This window comes from Sarcophilus harrisii, chromosome 1 (assembly GCF_902635505.1).
Source record: "Sarcophilus harrisii chromosome 1, mSarHar1.11, whole genome shotgun sequence".
NCBI classification, from domain to species: domain Eukaryota; kingdom Metazoa; phylum Chordata; class Mammalia; order Dasyuromorphia; family Dasyuridae; genus Sarcophilus; species Sarcophilus harrisii.
This window is the reverse complement of record NC_045426.1, coordinates 43,812,438-43,827,730: the sequence shown is the minus strand read 5'-3', so window position 1 is coordinate 43,827,730 and position 15,293 is coordinate 43,812,438. Positions and strand designations below refer to the sequence as shown.

The following is a 15,293-nucleotide window of genomic DNA, read 5'->3' as shown; positions in this document are numbered from 1 at the left end:
TAATAAAAGTCCATAGGCCTCCTGATTCGAAATTAGATAAATTTAGAGATGCTGATCACCAGAAGATTGGCTGCCAGATGATGGCTGTAATTTTGAGGCCATAACAACTCCTGATTACTGTCTATTAAGGTGTGAGGCACTGAGCAGTTTGCCTACATGGTGGCAGTACTTATATCCTTTGGAATTACATATCTCTTAAAAATCCTGAGATAAGAAGAGAAGTTCCAAAAGCGATGTATCAAGCTTCTATAGGTTAGTCCATGACAAATGAAGATTTGTTGTTTGGGAGCTTTTACCCATTACTGTGTGAGCTTGGGACTGCTTACAGAGAGCAACAAAAGCAGTGGCTACAGAACTCTATGTGAAGGAGCATCAGGCAATACTGGACAGAGAGATCATCTCTATATATGGCTTGGTTTAATACCCACACTTATTCACATACCAGCTGAGCATGGCAGGTAATAACTCTTCACTCAGCCCTTTAATACTTGTTCCAGTATTCTTACTTGTCTTATTTGAGTTATTCACAAAGGGTAGACTTAGGAATAGTAAGTAGAACTTGCAAAGAGACAGATTTAAAATTGACATTAAAAAAAAAAAAACTTGCTTTTAACTCAAGTATCTAATTGGTGACCTTGGAAAGGAGGTCTCTCATTTGAAAGCTGTAATAAGCAAAAGATAGATGATGACTTGTGAAAGCATTGTGCTGGCATGAATTGGACTAGATTGTTGAGTGTTTTGACCTTAAGATTCTATAACTCTTCTGGAAGTCTGTTGAGCTCAATAGCCCCTGGAATAGCTTCCTTCATTGTTCTCCATGATGATGACTGAGTCTATGTGGATTCTCTAGCTGTCATTATTAAGGCCTTCTTTTCTTCCTTTATAATTGTATCCAATACCAGTAGGTGGATAAGGCAGGAAGTAGCCATACTTTAAAATATATTCTAAATATGATTCAGTGGCAGATACCTTGGGAAGTCAGGAGTTAAGAAAAAAAGAAAAAGAAAAAACACAACTAACTGTCCTTGAAATTTATCATAGCCACTCTCTTAAAATAAATATCTCCTAGAGAAATACATCCAATTCTATGCATTAGCACAAACTCTTATTGCCAAGTATTTCCAATTTTTTTCTGAAACCTTGAGTAAAAGCATTGAAATGAGACTCAATGAGAATTATTCCAGAGAAAAAAACAATTGATATCAGAAAATGTATATTTTTAAACCAAAATCTTTCTTATAACATTTTTGTCAAGAAAATTTAATTGTGAGACATTAAATAGTTTCTATTTCATGAAAGGCCATCTTACACTGGAAAGTTTGTAATTGGTCAGAGGGACTGGAAATAACTCTTAGAGAAGGTTTATGTTTTGTATTTAAATTCACCTTGAAATTCACCTTGAAACAGCAAGCAATCCAATATAGTTTAAACATGTGTAATTCTTCTAAACATATTTCCATATTCATCATGCTATGCAAGAAAAATAAGATCAAAAGAGGAAAAAACATGAGAAAGAAAAAAAACAAATAATAATAACACTCAAAAGGTGAAAATACCTGATTTGATCTATATTCAATCTCTATAGTTCTCTCTCTGGATGCAGATGGCCCTTTCTATCACAAGTCCATTGGATTGCCTTTAATAACCTCATTGTTGATCAACTCCATCATAGTTGATCATCACATAATCTTGTTACTGTGTACAATGTTTTCTTGGATCTATTCATTTAACTTGGCATCAGTTCATGTAAGTTTATGCTTTTCTGAAATCAGCCTGTCCATCATTTCTTATACAACAATAATATTTTGTTATATTCATATACTAACTTATCAGCTGTTCTCCAGCTGATGGTCATTTACCCAATTTCCAGTTCCTTTCCACTACAAAAAAAGGGTGCTACAAACATTTTTACACATATAGTTCCTTTTCCCTTTTATAATCTCTTTTTGGGATACAAACCCAATAGAAATCCTGCTGAGTCAAAAGTTTGATAGCCCTTTGGGCACATTGCTCTCTAGAATGGTGGGATCCTTTCACAACTCCATCAAGAATACATTGCTGTCCCAGTTTTCCCACATCCCCTCCAACATTTATCTTTATCTGTTCCTGTCATCTTAGCTAGTCTGAGGAATATCAAGTGGTACATTAGAGTTATCTTAATTTGCATTTCTCTAATCAATAGTAATTTAGGGCATTTTTTTCATATGATTAGAAACGACTTTAATTTTTTCATCTGAAAATTGTTCACATTCTTTGCCCAGTTATTTATTGGAAAATGGCTTGTATTCTTATAAAGTTGAGTCAATTCTCTCTATATATTTTTAAATGAGGCCTTTATCAGAAACACTGGATAAATTTCCCCCTCCAGCTTTCTGCTTCCCTTCTAATTTTGGCAACATTGATTTTGTTTGTGCAAAAACTTTTTAATTTAATGTAGTCAAAATTATCCATTTTGCATTTCATAATGTTCTCTAGTTCTTCTTTGGTCATAAATTCTCCATTTTTTCACAGATTTGAGAAGTCTGTTCAGCAGAAGACTGTTCAGCAAGTATCAGAAAGGAAAAGCTGTTTCAAAGGAGGGGTGACTTGTCTCATTCCTTATAGTTTGGCAAATGGACAGGATGAGCAGAAGTAGATGAGGGAAGATCTTTATTGTCAAAGGGAAATTAACTTGAGACCAAAGGTCCATTTGAATATCTAAGTAATTAAGTACAATCTAGGAAGCTAGTTGAAAGTTGTCAGGTTTCTGGTGAATCTGGGACATGCAGACAATGTTCAGAATAATTCAGGCTTTTAAATGGCTTTTAGGTCCCAAATTGCCTGAACTTCAACTTTAGAACTTAAAATGGCAAATATTTTCCTCCCTATTCCCTCAACCAATTATCCAGCACAGGATGATACTGACACCAACTAAAATATTAGGGTTTCTATGTCTCAAGTCATCTATTAAATTCAGGAAACAGTAAGTGCCTCCCATTTACAAGACCCAGTATGAGTTGCTGGTGATACAAAGTTGATTAATTATGAAGTCTCTGCCTTTAAAGTCCTTGCCTTACAATCTAGTAGGAAGAAAGACATGTATAAATTTGTGACATGTTAAGGACCTCATAGGTAAAGTGAAAGAGACTTTTGTGACGGATTTGAGGAGAGAGTGATCACTTGTAACTGAGGAGGTAAAGAAAGTCTTTCTGGAGGAGATGGTATTTAGGTGGGATCTTGGAGGAAAGAAAATAAAGATTTCAAGCAGGAGAAGTGTGTGTATGTGTGTGTGTGTGTGTGTGTATGTGTGTGTGTGTGTGTGTGTGTGTGAGAGAGAGAGAGAGAGAGAGAGAGAGAGAGAGAGAGAGAGAGAGGAGAGAGATCTAATTCAGACCTGGGGAACAAAGTACATGAAAGAATGGAAGCAGGAGAGAAAAGGAAAGAGCTTTAAACAGCTAAATACTAAATGAAATGTGGTTGTGCCTGAGAGTACATGAAAAGGAAGAGTCTGACCAAAAAATTGTAAAGGGAGTATGGAAGGTAATAATGGAGGGTTTTGGATGCCAGGCTAAGGCTAAGGAGCCAATACTGTATCTGGTAGAAAATGGGGAGCTCTAAATCTTTTCAACAGTCAGTCAGCCAGCTTTCTTTCATACGGCTACTAGCACCATCATGCTTTATGGTCCATAGACCTGGACTGAGATAAGAGCACAGGAAATTTCAGGTTTTCCAACTGACCTAACCTGTTCTTCCTAGTTTACCATGACCCAGAGAGATGTTGTTTTTCTCTTACTGTGAAAGAGGATGGAACTATTCTAGGTGGTAACTTTTCTTCACATGGTGGTGATACAAATTCCCTTGAAAGGAAAACTCTTTTCTTAAGAATTTCCCAATGGAATCAGAATGGGCCAGCATCTTTTTTCTTCCCTTCTCTGAAATTATTTCCAGATTAATTGCTTCTGGCCTAGTTTAGTATTATTCATTTCTGTAGTGATTGTATTATCACCAGAAATAAGTTTCCTCCTTCTATTGTAAGAAAAACTTTCAGAAAATATTATTAAAACTTTCTGCTTCCTTTTCATTCTGTTTTGTGGGGAAGCATTTTATTCAAATTCTTCCTTCCCGGGAATCCTCTTGGGTTGCATGACGTTTCTGCTGAGGAAAAAAAAAAAAGAAGCAGTTTTGGAGAAAGTTTTGAATGAAGAAAAAAAGGTCTATAACTGGAAATTTTGTCTGTGCCATTGAATTTTTTCTAGATGTGTACACTTAGTATATATACTGCTAAGGCACTTATCAAATGACAATTAATCAGAAGCAACAGTAATTTAGCTAAATTCTCTCAGATACCCAGTGAGAATACCTCACTCTCATCCCCACTGACCAGAACCCAGGATTCTCCTTAATTAGGACTTAATTTGCATTGTGGCTTAGTAGTATTCATAACTGGTCAAATGATGTCAAAAGACCAATTTTGAAGTGGATAACTAGGAACCAAAAGTGCAAGGAATATGGAGGAAAAGAGAAGTAAAGTGATTTGCTTATTGTTTAAATTGGTGAGATATAGAAATAGCAAAGTAGGATGATTTCTCCATGTGCCCTATCCTTTTAGCCTAGATTTGCTGAAAAGTGTAAGCATGATTACAGGTTTTTCTGGAAATAAGACAATGTTCAATTACATATCCAACCATTTTGATTATTAATCGAAGATCCAGGATGGAAAAAGAAAAGATATGGTTCCTCCTCACTTTTTTTCTTCCCTCCTCTCTCCTCTCTTTCTCTTCCCTTTCTTCTCTACTCTCCCTTCCTCTCCCTTTACTCTCATTTATTTATATTTTTAATTTTTAATTTCCCTTTTTTTCTGTCCACACATTCTTTTTTTTTTTTTTTGTTTCCTTACAGTAAGTATAATGGGGTGCCTGTCAAAAGTATAATAGAACAGAGGAGAGAGAAATGGATAGTAAGATTACAGATGAGTAATAACTTCAGTAAAGTAGCAGGATATAAAGTATACAAAAGTCATTAGCTTTTTAATGTATTACTAGTAAAAGTCAAGAGGACAAGAAAGAAAAAAAAAAGCAAATATTTAAAATAACCAGAGAATGTATAAAACATCTTCAAATTCAGATATGTAGACATAGACAGGAATTGTAGGGTATAAGTCCAAAACACTCCTTTCCATGGCCATTTCCACACTATGTTACACTTATTTAAATCTTCATTTCTACTTCCTACTCCCTGGAAACTTGTACCCCATTCCTGGAATTACCCTGATTTTTGATAGTGAACTTATATTTTACCATTCTGAGTTCCAAGTCTTCACTTCCTTTATTATTTATCTTCAAACCTTACCAACAATGCATATTATACTTTTCCAGTATCCTTTTATTTGTTGTCTTTTCTCATCAGAATATAACCTTTTTAGGACTAGAGTTCAGCACAGTGCCTGGAATGCAGCAAACAATGAGTATTTTATCTATCTAAAAGCAGAATTAAGTAATTGGAAATATTTTAATTGCTCATGGTTGGACCATCACAATAGAACCTAAATTAATTTATGGATTTAGTGTTATATCAATCAAACTATGAAAGGTTAACTTTGTACAACTAGAGAAAATAATAATGAAATTTATGTGAAGGAACAAAAGATAAAAAATTTCAAGAAAAACTAAGGGAAAAAAAGTGGGAAGGAAAAAAAGTGGGAAGGAAGGGAGTAAGTATAGTTTCAAAGTCAGCATAGTGTTGAATAAACACAAACTTCCTAAATTACTTGGTAAGGATATACCTTTTTGTGTATTCTTAGTTCTGGCCAGACTGACCTTGCTCTTCCCCACATAAGACATTTCAATGCTTGTCTTTAAGTCATTGCATAGGCTGTCTCATCATCCATATATTTTGTAATCCCTAGTTTCCTTTCAGGCACAACTAAAATGCCCTTTCCAATGTGAGGGCTTTCCTAATTCCTATCAAAGTTAATATACCTGCTCTACCCAATCACCTTGAATTTATTTTACATTTTGTTTATATATAAAATTTAAATCAATCACAGCAACTATCATATACTGAGACAGGAACTGTGTAGGTGATGGGTGTACAAATAAAAAAAAGAAACAATCCCTATTATCAAGGAGTTTATATTCCAATGTAGGAGGTAAGAACCTATACAAGTGTACATGGACAAAATAGATATAAAGAGAATAAATAAATAAATAAATACAAATTAGATAATACAAGACAGGGAGGGAGGACAGTTGAGGGAATCAGGAAAAGGTTTTAAAAGGTAACCCTTGAGTTATGCTTTGAAAGAAGAGAAAGATTTGATGAGAGAGTACTTTCTAAATTTGGGGGACAGTCATTGTAATGCAAAGAAAAAGTTCAAAAGGCAACTGAGTGTGTAAGCAACTGAGAGGTCAGATTGGCTGGATCACAGAGTGGCACAGGTACAGTGAATCTGAAAGGGTAGAACAGTTGCTCTCAGTTGAATATAAACTCCTTAAACATAAAGACTGTTTTATTTTGATCTTCCCAGTGGCTGATACATTTTTGGTTCTTAATAAAATTTTTGTGATTCAGTCATTGATATTAAAAAAGGATATATTATTATGAAAAAAATCCCTCTGACAGTAAAAGATGTTTCTATAAACTCTCTTTGTAGCTCTCCCAAAATATCACATATAAATCAGAAAAGATAATGGGCCAATTAAAGAAAAACTAATGATCTTTTAGAAAGTTCTTCACTGGAATAATTACCGGATATTAGATTAATAGATTATTTGTTAGACTATGCAATGGAATCGTGAATATTAATTGCCATGAGTTGAAGTCATTGACAAATAAAGTTTTAAACTTTAAAAAATGACCAGGTATATGTTGTTCCCAATTTGCACTGGTTGAATTCCAAGTCATTAAAAATTGGATGCTTAAGACTTGAAATTCGTTTTCCTATAGAATGAAAAAAGAAATGTGATTCACTTTCCAGAGGAATCCTTTAAATCCATTTAATCCATAATGTAAATATCTTAATCCAAATTCAGGACACTAAAGGCAGGGCCTTGTGATTCTAGGGGACTAAGAATAAAGAATTTTCCTCAGGCCAAGACTGGAAATGTGTGGAAATGTTTTGTCTTTGAAATCTACCCATTTCTCTTTCTGGGCATCTTCACTTCTTTCCAAGATTCCAATGTTCTCAGGCTACATCAGATCATTTTCCTACCTTACCTCCCACTTAGTTCTCCATCCCCCTCCTCTCCGAAATAATTAATGATTGATTTTTAACTTTTTGAGTTCCAAATTCTCTTTCTGCCTCTAGTCACTCCCCTCTCCACTGAGAAAGCAAGCAATATGAAATCACTTATAAATGTGAAGTCATGCAAAACATTTTCACATTAGTCATGTTGTAAAAGAAATCAAGAAAAATAGGGGAAGTGAAAAAATCTGCTTTAATCCACATTTGGAATTTATTAGTTCTCTCTGAAGGTAGATAGCATTTTTCATCACAGGTCCATACTTCTACTTATGGTCAATACTTTGCTCAGCTCTGCCAAAATATTACATGCTCTAAAATTACCTACTTCTCCTAATCCTATATTCTCAATCAAAATTCTCATTTCTTCACCATAACTGATCTCATACCAACTGATCAGTTGGTAGGAAGAAATCATTCTTATGAAAGAAATTTATATTAATTTATATATTACAAACACCTTCAAATGTTGTATATTAGCACTTTTTAAGGGATTAGGCCTTAATTCAAACCAATTATAATGTTATACTAATTAGATAATGTTGCAAAATGAAATAATAAAATAGTATGAAAATGACAAATATTGCATGGATAAATCAGTCATGGCTAAGAATCAATAATTAATTCCTGAACTTTTTGGGCAACTAGGTGTTAAAGTCAATAGAGTGCTGAGCTTGGAGTCAGGAAGATTTCTCTTTATGAGTTTAAATCTGGCTTCTAAAACTTATTAGCTATGTGGCACTGGGCAAGTTACATAAAGGCTTCAGCCCCTCATCTGTAAAATGAATTGGAGAAGAAAATGGCAAACCACTTCAGTATCATTGCCAAGAAAAACCCATGGTATGAAGAAGAATATATACATATATTTTATTTTTGCAGGAGAACTCCAAGGAGAACTAGTCTATTTACCCTACAAATTAGAGATCCTTTCTAACACATCTCTAATAGATTATTAAAGAATGGTGGTTGGATTCCTCTAATGGGCCAAGAATTGTCCTGTTTGGTGGCTGGAGTCACAGGCAAAAGGTGTAAAAAAGGTGTAAAGGTTTTGTATCTGGAAATACGTTTCAACAGTTAGAACTATTAATAAACAGAACCAACTTTCTATGAAATTAAGAGGTCTCTTGCAAAGGAGACCCTTAAGCAGAATCTAGATAATCACTTATAGACATGTTTTAAGGGAGATTTTTGACTTGGATGGTCTCTGAGGTTCCTCCCAACTGTAAATACTCTGTTCCATCAAAGCAAACCTTTTGTGAAGATTTAGATATTTTCCTCTTGATTCAACCCCAGACCATGTTAACTATGTTTCTTCCCTCATCACACTTTATTATATTGACTTTGCAATGTAGATCTTTTTTCCCCATACAAATTGCTTTCTATACTATCGCCCACCTGCTATACTTATATAGATTGGGTGTTTTTTGACCCAGATACAAAAAGTTACATTTCCCTCTATTCAAATTTTATTTTATTAGATTCAGCCATCACTTCAACTGGGCTCACACATTTTGGATCTCAGTTCCATCCATTGTATATTAACTTCCTGTTACTTGCAGATCTGATCATAAACAGGACTTTGTTTTAAGATCCAATTGAGGACAAGAGGACAAATAAAGACCAGTGTATGAAGATGATGAGAGGAAGATAAAAGGTAACAGAAGATGAGGCAGATAAGAGTAAGTAATTCTCTAAAGCATTCTACTTGATCGTTTCTTTCTTACCTTGTTGCACTTATCACCCAACAGATTCTATTTCTCTTTCTCTCTAAATCCTGGATTCCAATTCTTCTGAAGTTTCTTTTTGGTTTTGATCCCATTCTCTTTATTGCAGATAAAACTGAAACCGGTAAAAGTTGTGACTTGCCCATTCTGTCACATAGGCAGTAGATGCAAAATTAAGATTTGAATCCAGGTCTCTTGATTCTTTCTCCTTTACTGCACTGCTTGCCTAAAACCAGTGGCTTAAGAAGATGACAAGATTGTGTAGCAGAAGTTAATTTTTTATATATATGTCAAGATTGGCCTACATATATTTTGCATGCTAAGAGGAAGAAAGTAAAAATGAAACAAATTGAAGTTTTTGAAAAAGAGAAACACATTGTGACACAAAGTTCTCTTTATTTTATAGTTACATAAATTGGGAAATCACAAATCCCAATTTAACAATTTTATCAATCAGGTGATTTACCTAGAAAATGAATCTTAGATTATCATAGTTAAGAGAGATCCTAAATATTGAATTTTTCTAAATTCAATTATTCTAATGCTTTTTTGGTTCTGCATGATAAGATGAAAACACATTTCTTAAAAAGTTTAGACATTTCATTTTGGAAATAGAGTATACAAAAAAGATCATTTGAATTAAAAGGAGGGAAAACAATTATATGTGTTTTTATATATCTATATCTATCTATCTATATATGTATGTATGTATCTCCAAATAGTAAACTTCTGGGAAGCAAAGACTTTGGACCTAGAGTCTCTATCCTGAATAGACAGGTAGAATGACTGTTTCCCTTTGTAATATAATAGGTTCTGGTGTCTAAAACCCTATTAGCCTATAAGGTGTTAAGATATTCACTAGAAGAGATTCATTCTCTTGGGTCTTGAACAGAGAGAGGTAAGATAAGGCATTTTTATATATAATACTAGCTTGAATAGACAATCCTTCTGAAACTATAAATACAGCAATTGTGTTTTAGGAATACTGTCTTAGGAGAAAGACAGTTCAATTGTCATCTGAAAACTGGAAATTAACATGATTAGAGAGAGAATATGTTGTCCAGAGAGAAAAAAAAAAAACTAAGAAAATTTTGCTGAGAGATTGAGGGACTTTATCTTGGGCAATTCTTGAAACATTTTTACTGCTATTCCAAAACAGTTGAACAATGAGACTATGTTTCCAGATTTAAGAAATTAGCAGATACAGTTGATAGCTAAAGACAACCTGACCCCAGAAGTCCTTTTACTCACTGTGATACATTGTTAAAATATCTAAATGTGTCTTTATATTATTTGTTAAATGGTTAATAAACTATGTAGACAGAAATTTTAATGTTTAATCCCATGAGTTTAAAGGAGTTCATCCTGAAGATGACATAAATAAAATTTATAGAAAAAATAGTTTCTTCATTTTATTAAGATGGGGTTCAAAGTTAATTGATTAATTAATGAGAGATTGCGCATGTCTACTACTTTAAGAGGAAAAAGTAGACTTCTAAGAATTAGTGTGATGTAATTTTATATACTCGGTGTTTAACAGTATTCTCCACATAGTAGTACTTAGTAAATTTTTATTGGTTATTGACCAGAGGATAGATAGCAAGCAGGCTTTAAAGTGAGGAATCATACTAATAAAAGCTAACACTTACATGGTGCTAAAAGGCTTGCACAAAGCACTCTTTACGTTCATTACCCTATTTTTACCCAAAAGACCTGTGTTGTAAGTTTTGCCTTTTATACATATTCCCTGTGTGATCCTGGACATGACTCAGCTTCTTAGCGCTGTAGTCCAGAGGTACCAAACTTGTAGCCACTAGCAATAAGAAATTCTGAAATGAGGCATAAACCAGATTAAAATGTAATTTGAAAATATTGAACAAAATAAATAAAAATACAATAAATACATATAATGTTAATGTATGGCTTTCTAATCATTATGTAGCTCCTTTCAGGTTTCTATTTGAGTTTGTTGATGCCTGTAGCAGGCTGACCTCTGAAAAGGTATACTTGAATCACAGCATGGTGCCTATGGCTGCGCATGCTCAATGTGATGTAGTGAAGTATTGTACTGAAGTATTTAAGGGTTGGGGGAGGGAGAGAGAGTTCTTTGGGTTGCAGCTCTCTCAGACAGAGAAGACCTCAGGCTCCAGATTCCAGAGTCCAGACTCCATCTTTGACCAATCATGTGGTGACTCTCCTGTCTCCTTCACTTCTCCACCTAAAGACCAAGGACTCTGGCTGATCCTGAGGTCCTCCAGAGAGCTAGTTGGGACATTACAGATACCACTGTTCAATTCAACTCTGTGAGACTATAAATTGTAGAGGTGTCAACTTGAGGGAAGTTGCATACTAAGTTGTTCTCTATATCAGTGAAAACAAAGCCATAAACATTTCTATTTCCTATCAGAATATAACTCTATGGTTGCTTTAGAAGCCTGGCTAAGAAATAATAAGATAACAAAGCAAGTAATAGGTAGAGAGGTGGGTGTTTGCTGTAGTTGTTGATTAATGTAGTAATCCATATAATCAACCCAACCCACCCAAGCTACAGATGAGGGTGTTAACCTTAAAATCTCTTACATATATTTCAGGTGGTTTTAGAAAAAGTACTGCCTAAATGTTGCTCTTCACAGGAATCTCGTGCCTATATTCTCATAAAACAATCTATTTCAGGGGTTTATATGGCTGGAAAAAATCATTACTTGGGTAGATAATATTCTAAAAATGAGCATCTCTATGTTTACACTGGTTTTCAGACCATTGAGAAGGGTTGTACCTTGAATAAGCTTCCAGAAGATAGTTACTTTCATACCCAAATAGGGCATCAACAAAGACTTTTGACTTTTTTTTTTTTTTGGTAGAACTTGATTTTATTTTTTATTTTTTTTAATAGCCTTTTATTTACAGGATATATGCATGGGTAACTTTACAGCATTAACAATTGCCAAACCTCTTGTTCCAATTTTTCACCTCTTACCCCCCCCCCCCCCCTAGATGGGAGGATGACCAGTAGATGTTAAATATATTAAAATATAAATTAGATACACAATAAGTATACATGACCAAAACGTTATTTTGCTGTACAAAAAGAATCAGACTCTGAAATATTGTACAATTAGCTTGTGAAGGAAATAAAAAATGCAGGTGTGCATAAATATAGGGATTGGGAATTCAATGTAATGGTTTTAGTCATCTCCCAGAGTTCTTTTTCTGGGCATAGCTGGTTCAGTTCATTACTGCTCCTTTGGAAATGATTTGGTTGATCTCGTTGCTGAGGATGGCCTGGTCCATCAGAACTGGTCATCATATAGTATTGTTGTTGAAGTATATAATGATCTCCTGGTCCTGCTCATTTCACTCAGCATCAGTTCGTGTAAGTCTCTCCAGGCCTTTCTGAAATCATCCTGTTGGTCATTTCTTACAGAACAGTAATATTCCATAATATTCATATACCATAATTTATTCAGCCATTCTCCAACTGATGGACATCCATTCAGTTTCCAGTTTTTAGCCACTACAAAAAGGGCTGCCACAAACATTCGTGCACATACAGGTCCCTTTCCCTTCTTTATAATCTCTTTGGGATATAATCCCAGTAGTAACACTTCTGGATCAAAGGGTATGCACAGTTTGATAACTTTTTGAGCATAGTTCCAAACTACTCTCCAAAATGGTTGGATTCGTTCAAACTCTACCAACAATGCATCAATGTCCCAGTGTGGACTTTTTACAAAATAAATATGTAAGTGCCATAAGACCAAAAGTTTTTTGTCATTAAAAGTATGTATCTAGAGATACTTTAACATGTTGAGTTTGAGCATAGGCAGTTGAGAAACTGTTATGATTGCTCCTTTGGCTTCATCTTATTTAGAATCACTGAATTGTGATGACCGTGCTAGCACCTAGATACCTTAGAATCAGCTGGAATCAGGATAAGCAAAAGTCCTTAGTCTTTATTCTTGGTCTTTAGGGGTAGAAGTGAAGGGGATGGAAGCAGGATCTCTGCAACCTCGTTCTTCCTTGTCCACTGCCAAAGTGACCCTGGCTAGTCTTACTCTATCCCCTAGTCCCTCCTACAATCCTCTGTATACACCAATCATCGAGCCAGCACAGGATAGTGGGAAGGGCCATTTTCCAAGCATATGCCCATAGAGTTTTGTCCAATTGGTAGTTAACTTTAAGTGCTCGGCTGTCCTGACCTCAGTGCATTGACTCAAGAATTTCAGCCCTCTACACTAAATAACACAAAAATGGAACAAATTGGGGAAAGTTCCTATGATGTATATAAAATGTGACATAAAAAACTGTCAGTCAGGTCAACCTTGAAAGAAATCATTTTAGAAAATAAGAAGATTGAACACTATAATTTGAGTTTTTTTTCCTATTCTGAAAGTGCTTCATCATATTATCAATCTTAAGAAAGTACTTGTGCAAGATGCTAAACTATACCTTATTTTAAAATTCCTTTCTCTAAATCTGAAAAAGAAGTTGGATGCTATCCTTCCTCACCAGTATGTGGATTTTCACTTGTTAAAAGTTATTTATCCCAAGTTTTATAATCACTAACTTTTGTCATTTAAGAAGAATTCTTCACAGAGATTTGAAATCTCAAAATTTGTTGATATACCTCCTATACACACATAAGATGGTAACATTCTGGCACAGAACCCTAGTGTTATTGCTAAGGACCATAAAACAATACATTTTAGTACACACACACACACACACACACACACACACAATATAAGATATAAAATATTCAACCAATATTGGTTGAATTGGCAAGTAAGAAGCTACTTTTCCATGGAGATATGGACACTGATCAACTTTTCAGAATCTTTAGAGCTTTGTGATCCCTAATTATGAAATATTACCCATGTTGAACCAATGTCAGATCATAAGAGAATGCTCCCCAAGTGGGAACCAGGAAGCCTGGTATTCTATGTCAAAAATCTAGATGAAAATATCATAAATCTGCTCTCTAAAATGGTTGTCTCGTATTCTGCCAAACAAATTGCTGGCAAAATGACATTGAAGCATCCATATTATATAGGACCCTTTGGCCAGAATAGTAATTGGAGAATCTTTGGAGGGTTCCCTCCCAGCTTTGCTTCTAGCTTTTCAGATATATCACGATTTATTTCCTTCTCTTCTAGGCAGCTAAGTAGTCCAAAGGATAATACTGGACTTGGAATTAGGAAAACTTGAATTCATATCTTGCCTCAGACATTTACTACCTTGGGCTGGTCACTTCATCTCTAATTTTCTCAGTCTTTCATCTATAAAATGATGATAATAAAAACACCTGTCTCCTAGGGTTATTGTGAGGATCAAGTGAGATATTTGTAAAGAAATTGGGTATGTAAATGTTAGGTATTATGGTTATTCTTACCCAGGATCTTCCCTCTTCTTGCCTGGAATATCCTTCTGCCAACCTAGCCCCCTTCTTCCGTTGGTGAATTCCTTCCAGGCCTCTATTTTGGAATCCAAATCTTGGCTGGATATGTGTTGATTATTGGCTTTGCTACCTTTCCTTACTCCCCTATTTCTCTCCCACTATTTTTCAGCTCCTCTTTACATATAATCTTCCCCCAGTAAGCACTTGGACTGCTTTCTTTTTGCTTAGCTTTTTAGCCCAGTACCTAGTACATAGCAAGCCATATTTTTTGTCTTCTTCCCTGCTGAATCTGGACAGTCAGATTAAAAAGCTCTAGTTCTCTAACCAAATGCTTCTGGGGCTTTGTATTAAGAATGAATAGTCCTCTTGTATTTTTAAAACTCTGTCAATCTTTGTTTTTATATATGTATTTTTCCTCTCTTTGTTGCAAAACTGAAGCTGTTCTTTGTTTTTAAAGGTATTGTTTAAAATGGTAAATATCATTAAAACTAATAAAGCTCTATGTAGATCTAATCATTATACTGTTTTGTTTTCTAAAAGTAAAATTACAAATCCAAAAAAAATCGTATTGTATACAAAATATGCTCATGACATACTTTTAAGTTTAATCTCCATTATCAACATTTTATCAGTTTCTAAATCCTAGACAATCAACAGCATAGTAAATCAAGAGCTAATTTGTAGAGATTTCTCTGAAAATTTAATAGAATCAGTTTAAGCTGGTTCTGATAAACTCTGAAGGATGTGTATTCTCATAGGTATTAGTACTCTGTGTCATGGCAGATTACAATCTATCTATGCTTTTTTTTAATTCATTGAAATTCTGGTCCATATTTTTCTTTTTTCATTTTATTATTCAATTAACAAATATTCATTTTTCTCTCCTTTGTACCCCACCTCCTGATTTAAAAGAAAAAGAAAAACAAAGTGCATAGTCAAGTGAAACAATTTC

General features: G+C 34.5%; 1 pseudogene; it reads left to right on the top strand.

Annotated features, from left to right (window-relative positions):
- Positions 1 to 233: 233 nt before the first annotated feature.
- LOC111719438 lies at positions 234 to 14,657 on the top strand (annotated as a pseudogene).
- Positions 14,658 to 15,293: the final 636 nt, after the last annotated feature.